This window comes from Microcebus murinus, chromosome 17, assembly GCF_040939455.1.
Source record: "Microcebus murinus isolate Inina chromosome 17, M.murinus_Inina_mat1.0, whole genome shotgun sequence".
Classification (NCBI taxonomy): domain Eukaryota; kingdom Metazoa; phylum Chordata; class Mammalia; order Primates; family Cheirogaleidae; genus Microcebus; species Microcebus murinus.
In genome coordinates, this window is record NC_134120.1 from 53146205 (window position 1) to 53171899 (window position 25695).

The following is a 25695-nucleotide window of genomic DNA, read 5'->3' on the forward strand; positions in this document are numbered from 1 at the left end:
GTCAGAGCTACAAGCATGCCCATCCTCAGACAGTGTGCACGGCACCCATTACCCTCTCCCTCCTCCCTGCTCCCAGCTGCCCAGCACCCGATGAATGTTACTTCCATATGTGCACATAAGTGTTGATGAATTAGTACCAATTTGCTGGTGAGTACATGTGGTGCTTGTTTTTCCATTCTTGGGATACTTCACTTAGTAGAATGGGCTCCAGCTCCATCCAGGACAATACAAGAGGTGCTAGATCAGCACTGTTTTTTGTGACTGAATAGTACTCCGTGGTATACGTATACCACATTTTATTAATCCACTCATGTATTGATGGGCACTTGGGTTGTTTTGCAATTGCTTTGCAACTGTGAATTGCGAATTGCAATTGCGTTGCAATTGTGAATTGCGCTGCTATAAACATTGATGGTCCCTCTGAAGCTTCCTCCCCAGGGAACTTGGAATGATACCTTTATCTGCATATCTCGCCTCCAGTTGCTTCCTACCCGTCTCCCTCTGGCTTCCAGTGGCCAACAGAGGCACACTATTTCCTTCCCTCTCCACCCTCATTTCCGACAAGAACACAGGGCCATTTCTTGAAGACTCTCCACCCCTCTCACCCATGAGGGCTCTGGCTGCCCCTAGGACGCCCGTAGCTCAGCCAGCGTGGAACCCTGAGTGACGTGAGTGACTGCTTCTCCCCATGTATCCGGCTATCTCAGGCCCCCCAGATAGCGTCCAGCTGCTCAGGGATTCTCTGCAGATTCTGCTTCCCACCGTCCCCTCAAACCCTCAGCTCTGTCTGGGATGCCCACCCACACTCTGGTGCATGTTCCTCTCAGACAGCCCAGATCCCGAATCCCAACCCAAGCCCCTGAGCCAGGACCCTGCATCTTCCTAGGGTGTGGGGAGGAGCTAGGCAACCAGCCTATTCATAATACTGGCATTCTCATCAGACTTCCCTTGCGGAGCGGTCCATTTCTCACAGTTGGTGGGGGCTGGCTGGCTCACTTGAAAACAGTCTGAGCATTAGATAGCGTAAAGGTCATTCACGTCTCCCAAGATGACTATTCACCATGCCGTGCTGGTCACTGTATTGAGAGCCTGGCGGCTCAGAAATAAAGACGGAGAAGTGACTTAACAGTTACAATCCACTGGGACAAGTGAGAGAGGAGCACAGGATGCTGGAGATGGGAGCTGTGTGTGATAGCTGAGCCTGGGAAAGTGGAAAAGAGAATTAGAAGAAAGAGATGAGGCTTGCATTGAATTTCCCTTTTTTTTTTAAGTGTATATAACAGCTTTATTGAGATATAATTCACATACCATAAAATCCACAATTTTCAAGTGTCCAACTCAGTGTTTTTGGTACAACCATCACCACTATCTAGTCCCAGAACAATTTTATCCCCCTTTCCCAAAATGTGTATGTGTTAGCCATCACTCCTCATTCTAAACACAACCCCCCAGTAATTCACTTTCTGTGTCTATGTCATTACCAATTCTGGATATTTCATACTTGTTATTCTCTGTTTGTTTTTTTTTTTTTTATTCTAGCCACCCTAGTGGGTGTGAAATGGTATCTCATTGTGGCTTTGATTTACATTTCCCTCATGACTAATGGTGTTGAGCTTTTTGTCCTGTGCTTGATGGCCATTTTATATCTTCTTTGGAGAAATGTCTATTCAAATCCTTCGCCCATTTTTTAATTGGGTTATTTATCTTTTCATATTTGAGTTGTGAGAGTTTTTTATATACACAAGTGCCTTATTAAATATCTGATTTGCAGGTATTTTGTCACATTCTATGGATTCTCTTTTCACTTTCTTGATGGTGTCATTTGAAGCCAAAAGTTTTTTATTTTAATGACGTCCAATTTAGCTCTTTTTTTCTTTTGTTGCTTATACTTTTGATGTGATATCTAAGAAACCACTGCCTAATCCAAGGTCACAAAGATTTATGCCTATGTTTCTTTTAAGAGTTTTATAATTTTAGCTCTTACATATAGTTCTGTTACACATCTCAAGTTAATTTTTGTATGTGATGTAAGACAGTGGTACAATTTCATTCTTTTGCATTCTTTTTGACCTTATGAAAAATCAATTGACCATAAATATTTGGGTTTATTTCTAGACTCTCAATTATATTCCAATGATCTATGTGTTTATTTTTATACCAATACCTCATATTTTGATTACTATAACTTTATAGTAAGTTTGAAATTGGGAAATGTGAGTCCTCAAATTTTGTTCTTCTTTTACAAGATTTTTCTTGGTTATTTTGGGTTCTGTGCATTTGCTTAAGAATTTTATGATCAGCTTGTCAATTTCTGCAAAAACTTATTTGAAGTTTTGATAGGAACTATCTTGAATCTGCAGGTCATTTTGGGAATTATTGCCATCTTATCAATATTATGTTTTCCTATTCATAAACATGGGATTTCTTTCCATTTATTTAGGTATTGTTAAATTCCTTTGGATGATATTTTATAGTTTTCAGTGTACAGGTCTTGTATTTAATTAGTTAAACGTATTCTTTTTGATGCTATAGGAAACACAGTTGTTTTCTTAATTTCACTTTTGAATTGCTCATTACAAGTGTATAGAAATATAGTTGGCTTTTGTGTATTGATCTTGTATCTGCAACCATGCAGAATGTGTTTTATTAGTTCTGATAGATTTTCTCATGGATTCTTGAATATTTTGTATACATAAGATCATGTCATCAGTGAATAGATATAGTTTTCCAATCTTGATGTTTCTTATTTCTTTTTCTCATCTACTGTCTCTGGCTAGAACTCAAGTACAATGTTCACTCTCGCCCCTGAATAGAAGGGGTGAGAGTGGACATTCTTTTTTAGATTTTTTTTTTATTTCGGCATATTATGGGGTACAGATTTTAAGGTTTCAATAAATGCCCTTTTCCCCCTCCCCCCACAAGTCTAAATTTCCAGCATGACCATCCCCCAGATGGTGCACATCTCACTCATTATGTATGTATATACCTGCCCCCCTCCCACCTCCCGCCTGCCCAATATCCTATTACTGTAGTACCTATGTGTAGAGTGGACATTCTTATCTTGTTCCTAATCCTGGGGGTGTGGGTAGCAGGGAGCATTTAGTCTTTCATAATTATGATGTTAGCTGTGGGTTTTATCTGGTTGAAAGCATGTTGGGTTTTAAAAAAATACTTCTGCATCTATGGACATTATCATGTTTTTTATCTCTTATTGTAATTATATGATGCATTACACTGATTGATTTTTGTGTGTTGAACCAACCTTCATTGCTAGGATAAATCCCACTTGGTCAGGTTGCAAAATCCTTTTTATATATTGCTAGATTATATTTGCTAGTATTTTATTGAGGATATTTGCATTTCTATTCGTAAGGTATATTGGTTTACAGTTTTCTTTTCTTACAATGTCTGTGTCTACATTGAATAAGGGTAACACTGGCCTCACATCATGAATTGAGATGTCTCACTCCTCTCCTATTTTTAAAAAGTCTGTGAAGGGTTTGTGTTTAGTCTTCTTTAAATGTTTGGTAGAATTCAACAGTGAAGCCACCTGGCCTGGCATTTTCTTTATGGGAAGATTTTTTACTACAAATTCAATATTTTTTTTTTTTTTTTTGAGACAGAGTCTCACTTTGTTGCCCAGGCTAGAGTGAGTGCCGTGGCGTCAGCCTGGCTCACAGCAACCTCAATCTCGGGGCTCAGCGATCCTACTGCCTCAGCCTCCCGAGTAGCTGGGACTACAGGCATGCGCCACCATGCCCGGCTAATTTTTTGTATATATATTTTTAGTTGGTCAATTAATTTATTTCTATTTTTGGTAGAGACGGGGTCTCGCTCAGGCTGGTTTCGAACTCCTGACCTTGAGCGATCCGCCCGCCTCGGCCTCCCAAAGTGCTAGGATTACAGGCGTGAGCCACCACGCCCGGCCCAAATTCAATATTTTTACTTGTTTTAGGTATATTCAGGTCTTCTGTTTCTTCTTGAGTCAGTTTTGGTGGTCTACGTCTGTCTTTCTAGGGTTTTTCCATTTCATCTAGGTTATCTAAGTTATTGGCATACTATTGCTCATAGTATTCCCTTATAACTGTTTTTATTTCTGTAAGACTGTTAGAAATATCCATTCTTTCATTCTCAATTTTAGTAAGCTAAGTTTTTTCTCTCATTTTCTCTGTCAGTCTAGCTAAAGGTTTGTCAATTTTGTTGAGTTTTTCCAAAGAATCAATTTTTGGTTTTGTTGATTCATCTTAATTGTTTTATAACTCTCTATTTCATTTGTCTTTACTCTAATCTTCATTCTTGCCCCTTTCTGCTTGCATTGGATTTAGTTTGTTCCTGTTTTCCTAGTTTTTAAGGTGTAAGTGTGTTTAAAGATCTGAGAGCTTTCGTCTTTTGTAGTGGATCCATTTACAGTTATAAATTTCCCTCTTAGCACTGCTTTCACTGCATTCATAAACTTTGGTATACTGTTTTCATTTTCTTTTTTTTTTTTTTTTGAGACAGAGTCTCACTTTGTTGTCCAGGCTAGAGTGAGTGCCGTGGCGTCAGCCTAGCTCACAGCAACCTCAAACTCCTGGGCTCGAGCGATCCTTCTGCCTCAGCCTCCCGAGTAGCTGGGACTACAGGCATGCGCCACCATGCCCGGCTAATTTTTTATATACATATCAGTTGGCCAATTAATTTCTTTCTATTTATAGTAGAGACGGGGTCTCGCTCTTGCTCAGGCTGGTTTTGAACTCCTGACCTCGAGCAATCCGCCCGCCTCGGCCTCCCAGAGAGCTAGGATTACAGGCGTGAGCCACCACGCCCAGCCTGTTTTCATTTTCATTCCTCTCAGAGTACTTTCTGATTTCTCTTATGGTTTCTTCTCTGACCTATCATTATTAGAATTATATTATTTAATTTTCTTATATTCATGAAATCCCTAAATTTCCTTCTATTTAAATGATTTCTAATTTCATTCCATTGCAGTTGAAAAACATACTTTATGATCTCAATATTTTAAATTTATGAGGCTTGTTTTATAGCCTACCATATGGTCTATCTTATGGAATGTTTCATGTACACTTGACAAGAATATGAAGTCTGTTGTAGTTGGGTGGAGTATTCTATAAATGTCTGCTGCTCTAGTTGGTTTATAGTGTTGTTCCAGTCTTCTATTTTGTTGTTAATTTTATTCCTGATTTTGTATCCATTATTAAAAATGGGATATTGAAGTCTTGAATTATTATTGTTGAATTATCTTTTTCTCTCTTTGATTCTGTCAGTTTTGGCTTCATGTATTTTGGGGGCTCTCTTGTTAGGTGTATATATGTTTATAAATGTTATGTATGCCTGAGAAATGAACTGTTTTATCATTTTAAAATATCCTCCTTGTTCTCTATCAAATTTTTTTTCTTAAAGTATATTTTATCTGATATTAGCTTCATTCCAGTTCTGTTTTTGGTACTGTTATGGTATTATGGTATGCCTTTTCCCAGGAGATACTTCAACCTGTTTGTTATTTTGATCTAAAGTATATCTCTCATAGACAGCGTATAGTTGAATCAGGTTTTTTATTTTCATTTTGCCAGTCTCTGCTTTTTAACTGGAGTGCTTATTTCATTTATATTTAATATAATTATTATAAAATAGGGCTTATGCCATTTTGTTATTTGTTTTTATATGTCTTATGTTTTTTTGTTCCTCTACTGCTGCCTTCTTTAAATTAAATAAATATTTTCTAGCAAACCACTTGGATTTGCTCATTGTTTCTTTTTCTAAATGCTTTTGAATTACGTTCTTAGTGGTTGCTGTGGGGATTACAATTAACATTATGACTTAATACCTTCTAGCTCACATTAATACTAATTAATTTCAATAGTATCCAAAATTTGTTCCAAAATAACTCTGTTCCCTTCCCCTTTACTTTTCATTATTATTGTCATACAAATTACATCTTCATAATTTATAAGCCCATTCACAGTTTTACAATTATTGCTTTAAGCAGTTGCCTTTTAAATCAAATAGGAGTAAAAATTTACAAACAAAATTAAATTTATACTGTCTTTTACATTTATCTAGGTCTTTATCTTTACCAGTGCTTTTTGTTTTTTTATGTAGATTTGAGTTATTCTCTATTGTCCTTCCATTTCAATCAGAAGAATTCCATTTAGTATTCTGTGTAGAGAAGGTCTACTAGTGACAAATTTTCATTTTTGTTTTTCTGGGTGTATCTTAATTTCTCATTTGTTTTAAAAGTATAGTTTTGCTGGAGAGAGAGCTCTTGGTTGACAATTTTTCTTTTAGTACTTGTATATATCATCCTATTACTTTTTGGTTTCTATGGTTTCTGATGATAAATCAGCTGTTAAACTTTTGTGGAAACCTTGTACATGATGAATCACTTCTCTCTTGCTGCATTGAGGATTCATTCTTTGTTTTTTTGTTTGTTTGTGGTAAAATATACATAAAATTTACCATTGTAATCATTTCTAAGCATACAATTGTGTGGCACTCACATTAAGTACACATCAGGGGGTACTTCACATTAAGTACATTCACATTGTTGTGCAATCATCACTATCCTCCATCTTCAGAACTTTTTCATCTTCCCAAATTAAAACTTGAAACCTATTAAACAATAATTTACCACTTCCCCATCTCCTCAGCCTCTGGCAACCACCATTCCCCTCTCTGTCTCCATAAATTTGACTATTCTAGGTACTCAGATAAATGGAATTATATGTTTTTCCTTTTGTATGCAGCTTATTTTATTTGGCATAATATTTTCAAGATTTATCCATGCCACAGTATGAATCAGAATTGTTTTCCTTCTCAAGGCTGAATAATATACCATGGTATGGATGTACTCCATTTTGTTTATCTATTTGCCCATTAATGAACATTTGAGTTATTTCCACCTTTTGGCTATTGTGAATATGCTGATATGAACATTTGTGTCCTAGTTATGGCTTTTGAGAGTTTAACTGTGATGTGTCCAGGTGTAGATCTTTTTGGGTTTATTCTACTTGGAATTCATTGAGATTCTTATGTAGATTGATATTTTTAATCAAATTTGGGCATCTTTCCGTCTATTTCTTTAAATATTCTTTCTGCCCCCTTTTCTTTCTTCTCTTCTTCTGAGACTCCCAGTATTCATATATTGGTACTTTTGATGATGCCCCCTAGGTCTCTGAGACTCTGTTTATTTTTATTCCTTCTTTTTCTCTTCTGTTTCTGTTTCTCAGCCTGGATAATCTTAGTTGACCTGTCTTCAGGGTCACTGATTCTTTCTTTTGCCAGCCGAAATCTACTGTTGAATGTGGTAATAAATTTTTCATTTTAGTTATTTTGCTTTTCAATGCAGAATTTCTATTTGGTTCTTTGTAAAAATTTCTTTCTATTTATTGATATTATCTATTGGGTGAGATATCATTTTCATACCTTCCATTAATTTTTTAATGTAGCTTCTTTTAGTTTTTGAACCTATTTGTAATAGCTAATCTAAAGTCTTTGTCTAGTAAATATGTTGTCTGTGCTTCCTTCAAGAAAAGTTTGTATTAACTGCTTTTTACCTGTGTATGAGCCATACATTCCTACTTTTGTCTATTTCATTTGTTGTTTTGTTGAAAATTGTATGTTTGAAATAATATAATGTAGCAACTCTGTAAATTAGACCCCTCACTATTCCACAGATTTTATTGTTGCAGCTGTTGCTGTTTGTTTGTCTAATAACTTGTGGGACTAATTCTTTTAAGTTTGTATTCTTTGTTTTGTGTGGCTACTGAATTCTCTGCCTGGTTAGCTTAGTCATCAGCTAATGGTTGGACAGAGATTTCCTTGAATGCCTTGAACCTGTATGTTCTGGCAGTTCCCTTAGTCTTTGCTGTGGGGCTCTGAATGCAGGTTGAGGCGTGCCTTCAGTGATCCAGCACTTACAGCTGTGACTTAGCCTTCACTTTCTGCTTGTGCAGGGTCCCAAGTTCAGCTAGAAGTGAAAGTTTAGGGCTTCTACCTTTTCTGGGCAGGTGTACAGCCCTGCGCATGCACATTGCCTTTTTGGTTCCTAGGAATATGTTGGAACTTTTCGAAAGCCCACCACAGACCCTCCATTCCCCAGTTTTCCTTTTAACCTTTTGGCAGCATCTTGTTAGCCCCAAATTCTGACAATGCCACAGGAAGCTCCAGTATTAAACAATTGCAGTTGAGTGTTTCCAGCAAATTACCTAGAGATAGTACTATTCATACAGACAGAGCTGAAATAAAGTCAGGTGAAATAAAGACAAGTCCTGAAAATGGGGCTTTCCAGTGATTCACCAGACAGGTCAAATAATGGCAGCTCTCTAGGGTGGTTTCAACCCTGTTCTGCCTTCTCTAGTGGCTGCTCAGCTTCTGGCTGTAAGAGGGGCTTGAGATTAGGGCAAGTAAAGATGCTACATACTTCACCGTTCTCACTGAGACTGTGCTGTGTTTTTCTTTTTTAAATAAACTCTCTTCAGACTATTATAAGCCTTTAATTAATATCCAGAATTCTAGTAAAATCGATTTTGATAGTTCTTACTAGTGTTCTCATTGCTTTTATGGAGAAGTAGATACTCTGCTGTTCTGAAAAACAAAATCTTGCGCAGCAGGTAGAGAAGGCAGTGAAGAATGTTCTGGGAAGTAGGGATAGCAGAGTGGATGGCAGAAGCCTGCAAGAGTTGGGTGCCTGGAGGGTAGCTTGGTGCAGTTGGAGACAGAGGATTCCCTGGGGAAAGCATGTGGAAGGCCAGGACGAGTACTGAAGAAGTGAGCAAACCACAGGGGCCTCCTATCTCAATTATTTCTCTCTGGTTTTTAAATTTTAGGATTTTAGATCATAATAGGGAAATGCTCTGGTTCCAGGATAATTGTTCTATTTGTCACCTATATGCCTCCAGTTGCCTCAACCCTTCTAGCTCCTGGGCTCTGTAGATCACAATCTGTCACCTGTCCTCTCTCCTCCTCCCCAGGAACAAGAAGGCACCATGCAGGGCTGGGCCTGCGGCCAGGTGCTGACTGCCCGGCGGAGTTTGGTGCTCAGCCCTCCCCTCAGAAAGCCCTTTCCTCCTGAGAGCCTGTGAACCAAGTGTGCTTCCTCCAGGTGAACATAAAGACGTTATATTAGGTAAATTGACAGAAGCAATAAGATCACAAATGCAAAGGTAGGGAGTTGTCAGTGCTTTTAGAGCTGGAAGAAGCTTTCTGTATTACAGCTTCCCTCCTTCTTCTGCGTTCTTCCCTCTAGCCCTAAAAACCTTCGTAATTTGTAGCCTGCCCACGCCACAGCCTGCCCCCACCCCTGCAGATCCATGGCAAGCCACATTTCACCCGAGACGTGTAGGCCGGGAGGAGATTATTGTGTGAGGATCTGATTTGGCCCAAATCCTTTGGATCCAGCACTGTGGGGAAGTACCAACCTTCCTCCCTGCCACCTCGGTTCCTTTCCCATCAGGCAACGATAATCCCCACCCATTGCTGACCTAATACGGACTTTAGGAAAGTGACTTGAAATCACAAAGCTTTAAGCTCCTTGACAAAAAGTTCCCACTTAGAGACAGGCTTTCTCCCTATCCTCACAAGGATGATTCCTGGATTAACACAGATTTACAGCCGTCCTGAGCTCCCGTTCTGAGCTGTGTGGCTCTGCCCTGGCCATGCGGCGCTCGTCGTCGTCTTCTTGTCCCTGCAGACACGTGAGGGCTGGCTGTGGCCCGAGGGAGGAAGGGGCAGAGGGCGGGAACCCTGGCGCACCCCAGACAGACCCGGCACTGGGCTCCAGAACCAGATTCTGCCCTTTAGAAGCACAGAGGAGAAGGGAGTTCTGCTTTTATGCTTTTCCATGTAAACAAAAAACAAAAGCAGTTTTAAAAATTAAAATTCTTACTTAAACTTTACTTAGCTACTGTGAAAGGAAGCTTTCTGGGAGAAATGCCCACTAGCCTTCTACAGCGAGTCCTGGGTGCCGCTGCGAGGGGCGGCCTGCGCGGACTGAGTTCTGCTCCCGCGGCAGCCACGCAGGGGGCTTTGAGGGGAATGCGCCGGAGCCATATGGACCACTCGGGGAGCAGCTGCACACCTGGGCTGGGAGCAAAGAGATGAGGGGAAGGGGAAAGCTCCAGAATCTTTAGGAGATTTACTGGACTGAGCTCATGGCTTCTGGCGGGGGCAGAGGGGGAGAGGAAGGAGCCGAGGACGGGCCCCAGGTCCTGGTTTGAGTAAGTGGATGTTGGTCCCATTTGCCAAGACAGTGGACAAGCCCAAGAAGGAGGATGACCTTGGTTTGGGGTGTGGTAAAGCCGGGGTGGTCCTGGGATGTTCACGTGACTGGATTCCACAAACAGATGCACATACAAACGGTCAAAGGGTGCTTGTAGTGTTTTGCTTCGGTTTTTTTTTTAGAATAACCATCATTATAACACGGATCCTTATAGAGCTGGATCCATGGGTCAGTCAACATTCTCAGCAACAGACACCTGTTCATTGAGGTAATCCTCATAGCATCTTCACAGCAAGATAAAGATTCTATTACCACACTGGCAGGCTGTGGGAAAACTGCCGGTGAGAGGAGGAAGGTGAGGATGGACATACCATGGGTTAGGATATTGCCAGTGAGAGGAGGAAGGTGAGGATGGACATGCCCTGGGTCAGGATATGGCCAGTGAGATGAGGAAGTTTATGATGGGCGTGCCATGGGTCAGGATATGGCCGGTGAGAGGAGGAAGTTTATGATGGGCGTGCCATGGGTCAGGATATGGCTGGTGAGATGAGGAAGTTTATGATGGGCGTGCCATGGGTCAGAATACAGCCAGTGAGAGGAGGAAGGTGAGATGGGCATGCCGCCAAGGATATGGCCGGTGAGAGGAGGGCGGTGAGGACAGGCGTGCCATGGGTCAGGATATGGCAGTCAGAGGAGGGCGGTGAGGTGGGCGTGCCATGGATCAGGAGTGGGGAACAGTCCAGGGGGAGATGGGACGTGGAAGCCCAGCTGGAGCAGAGCTGGGTGACACGGCGGGTGGTGAGGAGAACTCATCAGCTGAGACTTTGGTAAAGAAGATGCCAGTGTGTTTACACATGTGGGGCCTTGCCTGGTGGTTGGATGTTCACGTCCAAAGATGGACAAGGAGGGTGGGCTTAGGCAGAGGGCCTGAGGCCAGCATTGGCAGGTGGGACAGCCTCTGAGAGCAGGGGACAGTGATTTGTAGCAGCTCTGCCCTGCAGTGGCCCAGGAGGGAGCAGTGCAGAGACGGCCTATTGTCTATCCCAGATCAGCTTTCCCTATTCCCTTACTAACAGAGCCCCGTGCTGTCCAGGGGGGCAATGTCATTAACAAAAACATCTACGTGTGTCTCCTCCCTTGTGTCCTGAGTTGGCCTTTGTCCTGAGTTCTGGCCAATGAGGTAGAAACAGAAGTCCCTAGGTAGTCCTTCCAGGTAAGTATTTTTTAAAAAAAATTGTTTGTTTGTTTGTGGGCACACTCAACTGGCACGTGCCCTTTGCCGTTTATGTTTCCCCTTCTTCTGGACTGCAGATGCGGTGCTAGAGCTGGAGCTGCCATATTGTGACCATGAGGCAAGAAGCATGAAGGCAAAAGCCACATGCTAACAAAGACTGAGTGAGGAGAAAGAGCCTGTTGAGGACATTCTATGTTTACTTACCAGCCCTGCAGATTTCTTTTATGGGGTACAGAATAAAAGCTCCACTTGATTAAGCCATGGATGTCAGCCAAGTGTAACTTCAACTGACGAAGTAGGGAAGACAGAGTGTGGGGCTGCTCCAGGATTGTGGCCTGCAAGACAGGGTGCAGGGGTGGGGTCTTAGTGAAGGAGTGGGCTTATAATTAACCATGGGGTCTGGGCAGGCTTGGGGAGAAGGAGAGGCTGGAGAGAGGTTGGGGGCTCGGGGACAGGGAATGCTGCACACAGAAGTCTATCCTCCATGTGTGAGAACCTAAGTGCCATGGAGGGTAGGGACTGGGACCCAGGTGCTGATTTCTGGGGTGAGCTGTGACGGGTGTGCCAGGGCACAGAATGGATGCAGGTCTCCGTGACGCCATGGAAGCCAGAACCCACCCCAGCTGGGCTCACTGTGGACACCTTTCTCGGGATGCCTGAGCCAGCTCAGGCAAGATCAAAGCCATGTTCCAAAATGTGGTGGGTTTGTAGTAACTTCCTCTAAGTCCTGGAGGGTGTCACCTGGCTCTGTTCTCAGCCTTGGTTCCCCTTCTCTTCCCTACCCCTTAAGATAATTCCCATAGCAAAGGCATGAATGGATGTTTTTCAGAAATTGGCAAGGCTCTGTCAGTAATGTTTCCTCTAGGACAGCAAATTTAAGCCAGTTTCCAAAACTCCATAACATGATAGTAAATCATTATACCCCGATTTCCAAAGAAAATGTCACTTCCAGGACAGATATCCACTTTTGGCTCTTCATAAAATGATGAATGGTGCCAGACTAAGGCAGCCACTATATAAACCAGACCAGATCTTGAATAACAGAGGGAGATACCAGTGAACTGTTGAGGGAAGTGCCCGGCCATGCCCACCCCTGCCCGCAGCGCCAGTCGGCGAGCTCGCCCATGGGAGCTCTGGGCTCTGCCCTCCGCTGTGACAAACCGCCCCTGCCCTCCGTCCTCTGCCCCATTAGTCCTCTCCTTGCTGTTTCTAACTTGTCACCAAAACAGTTCTGTCCTTACAGCAGCTCCCCGTGCCTCCTGCTGGCCGCAAAGTCTATGGTAGTCTGTGGATCTTCCACAGTGTCTCTTCAGCCCCTTCTCCGGAGAGCGCTGAAGCTCCGCGCCGCAAGACTGCCTGATTTGTCACCCCAGAAACATTTCATTTTAATTCTTTAAGAAATTGCTCAGGGTGATTCTCGGGGTAAAAGAAAAAAAAAAAAAGCTATAGGGAATCTTTTCATAGTCAAAACCACTTGCTGTTAAAATCATTGACTGCATTTTTTCTGGAATGCCTGACTGATTACACGCGCCCATCTCCAGAAATATTGACGGTTTCTCAGGCTGTGTTGGTTCCCCAAGCACACATAACACATAATCCTTGGCTAAATCACTAAAGGAATCATTTATGTGGGCTGGAAGACTGCAGCTCTGCCGGGAGACTCGCGTTATTTCTTCTCTCAACTATCCTGCTGTCGCCCTCGCGGGGCCTTCCGCACGGCTCCCCGGAGAGCCCTGGCCGCAGGCTGCGGCGCTGCCTCCTGAGGAGGGCTGCGGGCAGGCGTGAGGTGGGCAGCGTGGTCCTCAATCGCTCCTTCCCCTCCAGAGCGGTCCTGGCCTGTCCCAGGGGGACATGGAGGCTACCTGGGCAACAGAAAAATGATTCAGAATGCCAGTTTAGCACTTGGACGGGCACAGCCTTGGCCAAGTTAGTTAGCATCTGTCTAAGCCTGACATCCTCAGGGAGAATATTGTTATCCACTTCACTGATTCTTTGGAGGATTATTAGGAACTGAATGCTCATGCCCCCTGCAATCCTTTGGAGGATTGTTACGAACTGAATGTTCATGCCCCCTGCAGATTGAAATCCTAATGATGGTCTTAGGAGGTGGGGCCTTTGGGAGGTAGTTAGGTCATGTGGCTAGAGCCCTCATGGACAGGACTAGGGCCCTTATAAAAGGAACCCCAGAGAGCTCTTTGGCCCTCCTTCCACCATGTAAAGATACAGCAAGAAGACAACAGTCTACACCCCGAAAGACAGCCCTCACCAGAACCTGAGCACAAAGGCTCTTGATCTTGGACTTCCAGCCTCCAGAACTGTGGGAAACAGATTCCTGTTGTTTATAAGCCTGTGTCTATGATGCTTTGCTATAGCAGGCCAAATGGACTAAGACAAGGGTGAAATTGGATCAAGCGGTTAAAGAGCTATGCACAGTGCCTGGCACATCATAAGCCATCCACAACGGGTCACAGTCATTCTAGCACTGGATGACAACTTTCTCTGAGGAGGCTATGGCAATTTGGATCCTGAACCAAACTGGAAAATGACATTATTCCTGAAACACACACAAACCTCTGCTTGCTTGAAAAACAGTGGTTCTTAATCCAATTATACATCTGGAGCAGGGAAGGGAAAGAGAGTGAAGAACGTCCCTATTAGATTCCTAATGCAAACAAACAAAAGTAAACCTCGAGAGACCTTCTTGGCTCCTGGTGGAATGTGCAGGATAGGTTTCAAGAAGGGCCCAAACACCCAGGGATTGGCAGAATCGTCCCAGAGGTGGGCAGTGCTGGGAGATTTCTATGTTAAATTAAAAGAAACATGGATTTAAAGTTTAAGAAAGCCTAATTAATATATACATTGAAAACACTGTATTTCCCACTGCTCTATATTTGTATTTGTCTTCAGCAAATATTCATTAAACATCTAATCAACCTTCTGAATGTCCTCCAGAACCGGTAAGAAATACCTCCCATGAGTATTTCTTCATGCCCTGGTCTACATGGAGCCCCAGGCAGAGTCCTCTGCTCACCAAAGAGCATTTATTTAGGAAAGACCCAACCAATATTTATAGAGCACCTCCGACATGCCTGTCACTGTTTTAGTGGGGGAGAGATAGTGTGAACAGGAGACAGTGTCTATCCTTATGAAGTTTACATCTCGTGGGAGAGACAGCCCTGAGTAAGCAACAATTAATGTAACTGAAGATGGTGACGGGTGCTATATTAGTCAGGGTTCTCCAGGGAGAGGAAATAGTAGAATAAGATGATAGATGGATAGGTAGACAGACAGACACACAGACTAGAGGCGATGGGATTTATTAAGGGAATTGGTTCACACTATAATGGAGTTGACAAATCCCATGACAGGTCATTTGCAAGGTGGGGACCCTGGGATCCTGGCAGAGTGACTCAGTCTAACTTTCCAGTGGCAGAACCGGGAGAGCCAATGATGTAAGTCTTGGTCCCAGGTCTGAGATCCCAGGAGACTGCTGGTGCCAGTCCTGGAGTCCCAACGCTGGAGCCCCTGGAGTTATGATGTTCCAGAGCAGGAGGTGGAGCATGTGACTGCTCCATGAGAGAGAAAGAGACCATCCTTTTCCCTCTTTTTGTTCTATCTGGGCTCCCAGCCGAGCGGATGGGACCCTCCTCACGGAGGGCAGACCTTCCCCACTTGCTTTCCTGACTCCCACACCAGTCTCGTGGACACCCAGAGGTAATGTTTTACCAGTTCTTTAGGTGGTCCTTAAATCAGTCCAGTTGACACCTAAAATTAACCATCACGGGGCCTCAGAAGGACACAGAGAGAAGTCACAGAGCAATTTGTGTGTGAGGCAGCCTGCTGTTCTAAATAAGACAGATGGAGGTGGCCCAGCTGCAAAAGGGACTCTGACCATGATGGTCAGTGCCGGGAAGGCAGAGAGAACAGCACCAAACATTAGGACGCTTTTGGTTACATGCAAAATCCCTACTCAAGAAAATAATATGCCTTTAACAATAAGGAAATTTATCATCTCACATAACAGGAAGTCCAGAGATATGCCCAGTGTCAGGGCTGGTTGATTCAGCACCTCCACAATACGATGAGGTCTCTCTTACACTTGGCCATTTCAGCGTTGATCCGTTTCATCCCAAGCCTGGAATCCTGCGAGGCGGTAAATGGCTGCCAGGGGACTTACTGAACCCGCCTGCCGCCCCTTAGCAGGGAGGAAGCTCTTCCCAGGGGCTCGCCTGCCCCTCGCTTCTCATTAGCCCAGTTTGGTGTAGGCTTGTTCACTTCTGAGCCCATAACTGACCAATGTAAAAGAATTACAACCAACCCTTGAAAATGGGAGGGTTAGGGACACTGATCCTCTGCACAGTCAGAAATCTACATATAACTTTTGACTCCTTCAAAACTTAACGACTAATAGCCTACTGTTCACCGGAAGCCTTACCAATAATAACACAAACAGTCAATTACAGGCATTTTATTTGTTATATGTATTATATGCTACATTCTTACAATAAAGTGAGCTAGACAAAATACAACATTATTAAGAGAAGCATAAGGAAGGGAAAATATATTTGCTATTCAGTAAGTGGCAGAGGAGCATCATGAAGGGCTTCATCCTTGTCCTCTTTTTCACACTGAGCAGGCTAAGGGGGAGGAAGAGGAGGGCTGGCCTTGCTGTCTCAGGGGTGGCAGAGGAGGAAGAGGTGAAGGAGGTGGTGGGGCTGCAGGAGAGGCAGGCATGCTTGGGGTAACTTTATGGAAATACATCACAATGTCTGCCTTATGTTTTTGCTTTTTTATTTCTCCAAAAATGTTTCTATACAGTACCACTTCTTCCACCGTTTGCTTTAGTTTCAGTGCCTGTATCACAGCAGGGCCCACATCAGGAAAGAAGTCAAAAGTGGTCTTGAATAATCAGAACACTTCTGCCAGACTGCCTCATGCCAGTTTGTTTTCGGGAACCGTCTCTGCTAAGTCTTCTTCCTATGTTCTGGCACTGGTTCAGAAACCCTCATCTCCATCAAGTCATCTTGTGCTAATTCCTCCACTGCAGTGTCTATTAGCTCTTGAATTTCTCCAAGTTCCATATCTTGAAACCCTTCACACACACACCCTGGCCCCCTTACCGTTTTGCCCATATCTACCATCTTTTTCCCGATCTCCTTTGTTGGCTCTGTTGTAAATCCTTGAAGTCATGTACAACATCTGAACAGTTTTCTCCAGTAGAAATTTATTGTTTGGGGCTTGATAATTTTTATGGCTTTTTTTTTTTGAGACAGTCTCACTCTGTCACCTGAGCTAGAGTGCTGTGGCATCAGCCTAGCTCACAGCAACCTCAAACTCCTGGGCTCAAGGAACCCTCCTGCCTCAGCCTTCAAAGTAGTTGGGACTACAGGCATGCACCACCACACCTGGCTATATATTTTTTCTATATATTTTTAGTTGTCCAGCTAATTTCTTTCCATTTTCTTTAGTAGATACAGGGTCTCACTCTTGCTCAGGCTGGTCTTGAACTCCTGAGCTCAAATGATCCTCCTGTCGCGCCCCCCCAGAGTGCTGGGATTATAGGTGTGATCCACGGTGCTCAGCCTATGGCTTTTTCTAGAACAACAATGGCATATTCAATGGTATAATCCCCCCCAGAATTTCATGATGTTCTTCTCTCTATGGGGATTCTCTTCCATAGAGTTGACAATCCTTTCCGTAGCGTACTGTGTGTGATGACCCTTAGAGTTCCTTATGACCTCCTGATCTAGACGCTGAGTTAGAGACATTGTGTTTGGAGGCAAGTCAACCACATCCATGCCTTTGGTGTTGAACTCATAGTGTTCTAAGTGGTCTATGACATAGGGCATTGCCCAGTGTCAGCAGAACTTTAAAAGGCAATCTCATACTTTAGCAGGTACTTCCTGACTTCAGGGACAAAGTACCAATGGAATCATTCCAGAAAAAGGGTTCTCCTTGCCCAGGCCTTCTTGTTCTACAACCAAAAGACTGGCAGCTGGTGTTTATCTTCTCCCTTCAAGGCTCAGGGTTTAGCAGGTTTATAGATAAGGGCAATCTTGACCATAAGCCCAAATGCATTTGCACAAAACAGTAGAGTTAGTCTATGCCTTCTTGCATTAAATCCCAGGGCTCACTTCTCTTCCTTATTAATAAATGTCCTTTGTGGCACTTTTTCCCCCAGAATAGGATACTTTTGTCTGCATTAAAGACCTTTTCATGCAGAAATACTTTCTCCTCAATGATTTTCTCAGTGACATCTTGGAACTGGTTTGTTGCCTCTTGTTTAGCAGAAGCTGTTTCTCCTGTTATCTTGACATCCTTTACACCAAACTTGTTTCTAAAATTATCAAACCATCCTTTGCCAGCATTAAATTCTCTAGCTTTAGGTCTTTTACCTTCTTTTTGCTTTAAGTAGTCATATAATGACCTTACTTTTTCTTAAATCATATTAGAGTCTATAGGTATGTGTTTCTTACAGCAATCTTCTACCCACATGAAAGCTATATTTTCAATCAGATAAAAAGGTATTTCACAAAAAAGTGGAAGGTTTTTGTACATGCTGACATAGCTGAGCAACAGATTCACAAATTTCCTTTTTTCTTTTTACAATGGCCCTTACACTGGACTCATTTATCTCCAAATGTCGGGCAACTGCAGCTGCAGACCTCAACCTGTGGTACACATCAAGCAATTCAACTTTTTCTTATAATGTCATGACTTCTCCATGTCCTGGAGCACTTCCTGTCTTACTAGTGACACTTTGCATGGGTCCCATGGTGTTATTCAGGGTCTATGGTATTGCACTAAACATGATGGAAAATATGAAAGAACTGTGAGAGATCGCTTTTTACTGAGATATTAATACACAACTTATGGGAGAGACGAACTGCTCACATTCACATACAGATGATTAGTGACACGTGGTGTTTTAAGGAGGAACTCATACCACTTGAGATCATTGCAATAGCAACAGGATACGTCTACAGAATTAGCACAATAGCACAGTCTCTTCCACAGTTAACTTTAGACAATTATGATTTAATCTTTACGTTTGTTTATATTTCTCTTGGTTGCAAATGGCACCATGTATGGTCTGTGTGTGTATACGTTTTGATAAATTTAAACTTTTATAACAGCTTTGTATATATTTTATGGTAGTGAATGATCACATAGACTAGTATCTACATATATTTTATGCATTCACAATATACCAAACTTTTTCTTAATTTTTTTGCTATTTCTAGTCTATGTAATTCATCTATTTTTTCAACGTATCACAAATCTCCAAAAATTTTTCCAATGTATTTATTTTACACACATATATGTACCTCAGCCTTGGGTGGGAGGATGGGGTCAGAGGCCAGTAGAATTTCCCAGTTAGGTGTAAGAAAAGGGTGAGGTTAACATACACCTCAAATAGGAGAGAACCTCCCAGCTTTTCCAAAGAGTAGATCTATTGAGTTAAAGGATGATAAAAGAATTTCCTAAATTAGGTAACCTTGAGCAATAGCCTTGAGCCATACTGCAAAGTAAGTCAACCTCTAGTTTAATGCCAAAGTAAGATAGCCAAGTTATTGTTGAGGGCAGCCAGGCCACAACATTGCTCTAGAAAAGGCGAACCACGCAACCCAAGAATACTGGGATGTGCATGTACTAAAATACCCTCAGTTTGGGAAAAGATGCTAAAACATAAAAGCCATCTGAAATGCCACCGAGTTACCATGCTACGAATCAATGAGAACATGAGTATTCGTTCCACTATTTTATGTCTTCCTAGGACTCCCACGTGTGCATCATTATAGCGATCCACAAACTTGGGGGAGTACCAGACACTCATGGGGTGATTGTCCAGCTTCCTAGGCTTCACCCCAGATCCAGAGAATCCAAATCTTCACAGGTGAGCTCACAAGTCTGTAACAAGGTCCCCGGGCGCCTCTGCGGGTCAGTCAGGGGTAAGAGGCCCTGCACTGCGAGGTCTGTAAGGAAGATTATCGGAGCTGGAGCGCCGAGCGCCGCCTTCAACTCCCACCAGCCTCCTATCAGTCAATGGGAGACTGATAAAGCAATCGCTAGTGCTCCTTCCCTCTAGAAATTCCATGACTATGTGATTCCATATTTACATTACTATATTCATTATTGACTACCAGTGAGTGCTTCATGTCAGAACAAAAAGCACCGAGGAGTTCTGTGCTTGTAGTGGAAATGGGAGGGGATAGAGTTAGCAGGATAATTCAGGTACCCCTCCCCCACCCCGCAGGTGCTAAATCTGTGGTCAAAACCTAGGGGGAGAGCTCTTGTGTATTAGGCTGCAGAGGAAGGTTTTCCTTGTATCTTTGAAGTCATGAAAATGTTCAACGTGGTTTTACTGGCCAAGTAACTTCCCTTTAAACCTCATAATAATGGGCACAGTATAGTGAACATCCACCAACACCATCCTGGGAGCTTTGTGTGTTATCTGAAGCCTGACGCTAATCCTGTGAGGTGGGATTAGCCCCATTTCATGGAAAGAAATTGAGATTCCTAAAGATCCGCTGGCTTGGCCCAAAGTAACACTGCAGAGGATTCAAACAACTGGGCTCTTGCCTCTAAACCTTGACCCTGTGGCAGGGGTTGCTGGGGGATCGGTCTGCTGAGCTAGCTGCACCTCTGGGGTCCTGAGAGTAGATGCCGATGGCATTGTGACGTCCCTCTGATCCGGGGGGCTGTCAGGAGAGGCTCCCATTTATTCCCTAAAGCACTCACTGAGGCTTTGGTGCTGGTATTCCTTTGTTCTCCAGACAAGCATGTGTGCAAGCGTGTGTACATGAATGTATATGGGTGTGTGAGTGTGCATGTGAGTATGTTTATGACCATGTGCAAGTGTGTGTGCACACGTGAGTGCAAAGCGCAAGTGTGTATGTCCGTGCACTCCCACAGCAGTCAGTCCCCTAAAGGCCCGGGCACAGCTTCAGGGCTGCTCGATACGATTCTCAGGCAGCCCCCTCAGCCGCTCACTCCAAGTGCAAGTCCCCGCCCAGGGCTCAGCTTCTCCACAACACAGACCTGGGCCTAGCCCTGCCTCCTGAATCACAGTTCCAATCCTTGAGTGACTGCACCAGGCAATAGGCCTGGGTACATTCTCTGCACCTGCACTCTACCCTGACCAGGACCCAGCGAGGTGACCAGTGGCTCTTATCTCTGTTGACTCACTGCACATGCACCTTCCTCCCATGCCCCCTGGGGGAGTCTGAGCCCACTAGATTATGCCAAAGACCCGGCGCTTGGTCCAGAGATGGGCTTAGGGCCTGAGCCAGATCAATCAGAGCTTCCCTCTGGGCACCTTCCCTCTGGCCCTGGAGGGAGCAGGTCCATTCTGCCCCCAGGGCCTGGAGCTGCCAGGATGTGGAGCTCTCTGAGGCCTTGGTGTGCGAGGCCCAGGCAGAGAGAACGAGGCACCGTGAAGAGCACAGAGATTCAAACTCGGGGTCTGTGTGTCCTCAACTGCACCCCTGTCCTTGTGATACATGAGCCAATGCCCCATTTCTGCTTGAGCAATTTTGCATGGAGTCTCCGTCACATGCAGCAGAAGGGGCCTGACACGGGATGATTATTATTCTCCTCACTTGACAGATGAAGGGTCTGAGGTTTGGAGAGGCTGAGTGACTTTCCCGGGGCCCCACGCTGATGGTGTCAGAGCTGGGATGGAACCAGGTCTCTGTCTGTAGTCCTTGCTCTCAACACTGTAACTATGGTCTGACTCTCTGGGGGCAACTCCCATCTGTTCTGCAGGATGGTGACGACCCCCCCTTGAAAACTGTGCTGAATGGAAGGAGCAGAGGCGATGGGGTTGGGCGGGTGGGGGCGACGGTGGGGGGAAGCACCACCAACACCCGGGACGTCAGATGACTGGGCCATGTGGCTCCCTTAGAGTCCCTGCAAGCGCTTCCCCGAGCAGGCCGCACGGCGGCGGCGACGTGGCGGCAGGCGTGGGCTTGCGGAAGGCTGGCCGTCCCAGTCCTCTAGGCGTCACTGGCACTTCCTCCGAAGGTCTGGAGACCCGGTGCAGCCGTCGGAGATGTTCTCGTGGGACTCACACCCTGGAAACACAAAGTGAAGAAATAAAAAGAAAGCCAGTTTCAGACCTAAGAGGCCCTGGAAAGGAAACAAAAAGATTTAGGTTGTTTTCATTTTTTCAAAAACAAAGAAAGTCACCCCTGGTGTTTAAACTGGCATGCAAAGGTGGTTCAAAATCAACCCATCAGCAGCTGTGAAAATCCACGTTGATCCACTCCGAAACACGGAAGGAGAATAAAACCTGAGAGCAGGAATGATTGGCTTGCTCTCCAAATAGACTGTTTGCTCTGTCATTCGACACCCACAAATATTTCTACCACTGAACACTGCTGAGGTCAAATTGGATGAAACATATTTAGATACGATCAGATTGTTTTGTATTCAAAACGTCGTACAGGAGCAACACGGCCGCTGTCCTGCGGCTACAGCCTTCTAGGGAAATGCAGTGGGCCGGATTTGTGGGTTTACTTTGCATGCACGCGGCGTGGAGTGGGATTTGCTGTGTTTATGCCGGCCCGACTCCCCGGTGATGTGCGGAGCATCCGTGAGAACCGCGCAAAGACTGCCTCAGCTCACGGCCAGGCAGAAAGGGCAATTGCGGGGCTGTCTTGCGATTTCTCCGCTCTCCTCCCCACATTCGCTGTTTCCCCAGCATCCTAGTGACCCGGGAGACCCCGAATGCCCTCCGTCTCTTTCCTTGGGTTTTGGAGACAGGTGCTAGCTGCCTTGATGCATCACAGATGCGAGGATTGCCGCAGTGGGCAGGGGTTGGGAGCTGCGGTAGCAGAGTGCTCTGCCTTTGTCAGTGTCCTACTCACTCATCCTCATTGTGCCTTGGTTTCCCCCCTACAAAGGGATGAAAATGAAAGTGCCCAATTAGCAAGGTGGCTGTGAAGATCAATTGCAATAATCAAGATGAAGCAATTAGCACAGTGCTTGGGGCATGGTAAGCACCCAGTGGGGGCAGCTGATAATCTTACCATCATCTTTCTCAAAAGCAATTTTCATTATTTCCCACATTTGCTTCACAAATTTACCCCCATGACTTATCTTCGGTTCGGTATGCCAAGCTCTCTCACTGTCTCTAGACGTCCCAGCCTAATTTTTCACTTCTGCCCTAGAAGCTAATTTGCATCCAGGAGACGCACCCGCGTCCACATACCTTCATTCGGCATTTGGAGACATCCTATCAGGTGCCAGGCCCCAAGCCGGGTGAGGTCAACTAGGATGAGTGACCCCCCACCCCTTTCCTGGGAAATCCATGAATAATCTACCTCTTAATTAGCATATAAATAAGAAATAGCCATAAACACAGCCAGTCAACAAGTGAAGGCTGCTGCTCTGACAATGTAGCAGCCCCTCTTTATTCTCCTTGTTTCAGTGAACCTGCTTTTGCTTTATGGCACTGGCTGGCTCGAGTTCTTTCCTGCATGAAGTCAAGAACCCACTTGGTCCTCTGGGGCAAGCCCAGGGGACTCTCCAGCATCGAGGGGAGAAAATTTAAGAACTTTCTATTTCAATTAAAGTTGCCCTTTAAAACTTTATATTTTATGTATATTTTATAATATGTATAACATATTAGCATGTAAATATATGCATATCTAAATATGTAGAATATATTTATTTATACATATTGAGGATGCTTAAAATATGTTATCAGTGGGGTATACAATGCAAATATTTGGAAAGTGCTGGTCTGAATATTTATATATAGCATCTGAATTGTATATAACTTACGAATGAGTATTAATAAATATTTAAATACGTGTATGATGTCAGTTGCAATTTGCCAACTACTTTTCCTTGTCTCAGAGTCATTTCCTCTTCAATAGATGGGTAAAAATGAATTTCATAGATGAGCAGGTGGATGATCGGATGGGAAGATGGATGGATGGATGGATGGATGGATAGGTGGACAGTACTTGCTTATACTTACTTTAGTCTGGAGTCCTCGCATGGGTGTCAGGGATTCTGAGAACTCCCTGAAATTGCACACCACATACCTCAAGGAGGGAAAGAACCATGGCTTAAATAGATACAAGGAAATGTTTTTGAGAAGGTTTTATCACCTAGTGTAATTCAAGGTGCTTGAAAGCATTTTATACTTTAAATCATATTTACCGATTATGCTGGTTCATGTAGCAGGATTATGTCATTGCAGGACAGCTGGAACAGAAAAGTCCCCTGCTGTAGATTTTTTTATGGGAAGGAAGGGAAAGGTTGTGACACTAGGAGCAATAAGAAGATGATTCTGGAGTTGATTTTTTTCCTTGTCATCAATTCAATTTAATCTTAAATCAGAGGTTGTAATTTTTAATACTGATCAACCATTTAACTTTGAAAACTCTATCACAAACTGATGGGCCTTCAATTTATTTATTTATTCAGTGTAACAAATAAAATCCAGGTCCTAGCAGAGTTCCTCACTCAAAATAGATTATTGAAAAATATTTGTCTCCTTGAAGGCTCCCTTCCCCCAGCTCAGTGAGCACGTGAGCAGGGAACACCCACAGCACAGGAGTGATCATTCTTCCCTGACACCAGCGTGGACCAAGGGGCCAGGAAATCTTACACTCAGTACAGCATATCTTGTCTTCCTCCCTGTTAAAATTTCAGCAGCAAAAAAAGAAAAAGGAAAAGAGAAAAAAAAAAAAAAGGAAAGAAAGGCTGTATACCATGATAAAGCCATCATGATGATGAACAGTGGCCTTAATTGGTATTAAAGGATATTTATGTTGGTATGACTAAGTTAAAACCCCTAATTGATTGGAGACACTTGGGTAATAGAATCCACGGAGTCCCATTAGGATTGCATTGACATATTAGCTTATCTTCGTACTTGATGGCAAAGGGACACGGCTGGGAGCCTCGCGCTGTAGCACACCCAGGGTAAGATTTCTGACCTTAGATTTATGTTATCTAAAGCAACAAACCCAGCTGCCTACTTCATGGTCTGAATTACAGATTTTCCATTTAGCCGGACACCATGAATCTACTGCTACAATTATGTCTACAATTACAACCCCCTCGAGTGCGCGCAGCATTCTAATGCAGTTGTTTACTTTACACTCTGGCCTTTCCTTGGAGTGAAAGTGCACCGGCAGCGCCCAGCTCCCTCGCCCCTGGAAGGTGCTGCACCTCGTTACTTGGTAGAGCTGTCAACTAGACAGATGCACGCAGCGCTCTGCGGAGCCGCCGTCCTCCTGCTGTTCTGCTCGCTGCTGCCTTTCTGTCTTCAAAGGCGATCTCCTTTCATCAGAACTTTCCAATCTAAGAAATAATGAACTCAATTCTCCCCTCTGTTCTGGGAATGCACATTCGCGGAGCACAGTATTGAGGAGCTTTGTAAATTTAGTAAGTATTAGCTGAGCCCTGAGCTGTCCTGGGCACTGAAACTCCCTTCCCAGTTCCGGGGATGGGGGTGAGCTTGTGTTCTGCGAGACCAGCAACGTGTCCGGGTCCAAGGTTTTCCTCCCAGTGTTGCCCCAGCTGATCTGCTCTGGTCCACATTTTATGTCCATGCTCTGGCTAGATGCTTTCTTTTTTTCTTTCTTTTTTAAAAAAATTGATGTGTGATTATATTACACATGATGTTTTGTGACCTGCTTTTAAAAATGTAAAACATTTTAATTGCAATAGTGATACATCTTTATTTTGAAAATTTATATATTAGCTAAGTATATAAAGTTGTCTTCAGCAAAAGAGCTTGTATTTCCAGATTTCTTCCAATGTAGATATAAACACAAGCATAAAACAGAAATATGCATTTAAAGTCAAAATGAAATTTTAATATACATCTTTTCTTAGAAATTCTTATTGTTTGTAGTTAGCACATGATGGATATTTGCCATATCAACAAATAACATCTGCATCATCACAGACACACAGATGTATAGATCAGACACAACAGTTTTTATTTGACTTATCCCTATTGTTAGATATTAGAATAGTATCTGTATCTCACGATTATAAACAACCATAGGATGAGCATTCTTTTAGCTGAATCTTTTTTCCTTTTTTCTTTGTATTATAGAACATTTTGAACATACATGAAATAAAGATAATGAAATCCTCACATCTCCATTATCTAGCTTCAAAATCATCAATATTTTGTCAATCTTGTTTCAGCTACTTGCCTTCCTCAACACACATACACGCATGCGTGCACACACGCACACACACGTACACGCAT